Below are 2,500 nucleotides of genomic sequence, written 5' to 3'. Positions count from 1 at the left end.
GGGGCGACCGAGCAGCAGACGGCGTCGCGGCGCCGAGCGCCGGGCGGCGGCGCATCCTCAACGCACACAGTCCTCAATCGGACCAGCACACTGAAGATGTCCACCGCGCTTCGCACCGGGCCCGCGAGGACCTACTTTGGCCGCACGGCGCCGCGCGCAGGGTGCGCCGGCGCGCAGCTGCGACGCCTGCCGCGTCCGTCGGCCGGCGCGCCTGCCACTGGCCGCCCCCACCAGCCGGCTGTAGCGCGTGCGCCCACGCACCGCGCGGCCAGCACGCCGGGAGGCGCCCCCTCACCGGCCGGGGACGGTCCCACCCAGCCACCGCCGCGTATCGCTTCACACCCAGATGCCGTTCAGTTTCGTCGGCATGGTGGGTATCGCTGGAACAACCGGTTCGTACCTCAACCTATCGTCGCCATCACCGATTCACCCCTAGCGAGAACAACCGCACCACAACAGGTTACCATTTGTTCATTTGCGTAACTTCACCAGAAAACGCAGGCGTCCATCGCCATTTGCAACTTCAACGATTATTGCATGCCTGTGTCAGGTGTCACGCCACACTACGTCTGCCCACATACACGCAACAAAATGTGCACGCCTAGACAATACGTGGAAGGTGGCCCCCGTACGTATGCGATGTCCATTGCTCGAACGACTGTCAACCGGCCTCTGTAGCATGTCGCAGATATGGAACGCGGTGCACCATGCCATCACGGTGTGTGAGGAGAGACGACTAGGTCCGAATACATCAACAGACAGCTCATGCTGATCGCCATCCACGGCGTCCGTTCCTCCCACACGTCTCTATGGCGTACCACACTGCAATCCAGCTCTCATAGGGAGACGACACGTAGCTGCGTGCACAATATTTGCACTGTATGGTCCGCCGTTTTTGGGCGCAGTCGTTGTACGGTCACACATGTGCCACGATGTATCATTCGGTACATAAGGACGAATGTGCAGTACAGATTGTGGTTTACGCGTACGACATTAGCGGACGGTTGACACAGGCCGCACCACAACGTAGCCTGAGTACGTCGCATGCGAAGGGCATTGAACATGCAAACTTCTCACCAACCAGCTTGCGAAGGCAGGGGGGCAAGGTGGGGACGTGGGGAGGGGCGGCATGTACGTCCTGCTGCCATCCACATTACAGTGTACAGCAGGAGCATGTGGAAAGTCAGCAAGACTTGCAAGGTGTTTAACATGAAGCGATACACAGGGGAGCGGGCAGTGCGAGTAGCGAACTATATTGCGAGGGTTGCGGGTGGGCAACACTACACTAATTGAACGAGTCGTATAACAATTACAGAGCAGGTTTAGGCGACAACATGGGTTACGTTAGGGGACAACGTGGGTTACGTTAGGGGACAACGTGGGTTACTTTAGGGGACAACGTGGGTTAGGTTAAGGCACAACGTGGGTTAGGTTAAGGCACAACGTGGGTTAGGTTAAGGCACAACGTGGGTTAGGTTAAGGCACAACGTGGGTTAGGTTAAGGCACAACGTGGGTTAGGTTAAGGCACAACGTGGGTTAGGTTAAGGCACAACGTGGGTTAGGTTAAGGCACAACGTGGGTTAGGTTAAGGCACAACATGGGTTAGGTTAAGGCACAACGTGGGTTAGGTTAAGGCACAACGTGGGTTAGGTTAAGGCACAACGTGGGTTAGGTTAAGGCACAACGTGGGTTAGGTTAAGGCACAACATGGGTTAGGTTAAGGCACAACATGGGTTAGGTTAAGGCACAACATGGGTTAGGTTAAGGCACAACATGGGTTAGGTTAAGGCACAACATGGGTTAGGTTAAGGCACAACATGGGTTAGGTTAAGGCACAACATGGGTTAGGTTAAGGCACAACGTGGGTTAGGTTAAGGCACAACGTGGGTTAGGTTAAGGCACAACATGGGTTAGGTTAAGGCACAACATGGGTTAGGTTAAGGCACAACATGGGTTAGGTTAAGGCACAACATGGGTTAGGTTAAGGTACAACATGGGTTAGGTTAAGGCACAACATGGGTTAGGTTAAGGTACAACATGGGTTAGGTTAAGGTACAACATGGGTTAGGTTAAGGTACAACATGGGTTAGGTTAAGGTACAACATGGGTTAGGTTAAGGTACAACATGGGTTAGGTTAAGGTACAACATGGGTTAGGTTAAGGTACAACATGGGTTAGGTTAAGGTACAACATGGGTTAGGTTAAGGTACAACATGGGTTAGGTTAAGGTACAACATGGGTTAGGTTAAGGTACAACATGGGTTAGGTTAAGGTACAACATAGGTTAGGTTAAGGTACAACATAGGTTAGGTTAAGGTACAACATAGGTTAGGTTAAGGTACAACATAGGTTAGGTTAAGGTACAACATAGGTTAGGTTAAGGTACAACATAGGTTAGGTTAAGGTACAACATAGGTTAGGTTAAGGTACAACATAGGTTAGGTTAAGGTACAACATAGGTTAGGTTAAGGTACAACATAGGTTAGGTTAGGTTAGGTT

This window comes from Schistocerca piceifrons, unplaced genomic scaffold, assembly GCF_021461385.2.
Source record: "Schistocerca piceifrons isolate TAMUIC-IGC-003096 unplaced genomic scaffold, iqSchPice1.1 HiC_scaffold_327, whole genome shotgun sequence".
NCBI lineage: Eukaryota > Metazoa > Arthropoda > Insecta > Orthoptera > Acrididae > Schistocerca > Schistocerca piceifrons.
The sequence above is the reverse complement of the archived record's forward strand: the minus strand, read 5'-3'. Positions refer to the sequence as shown.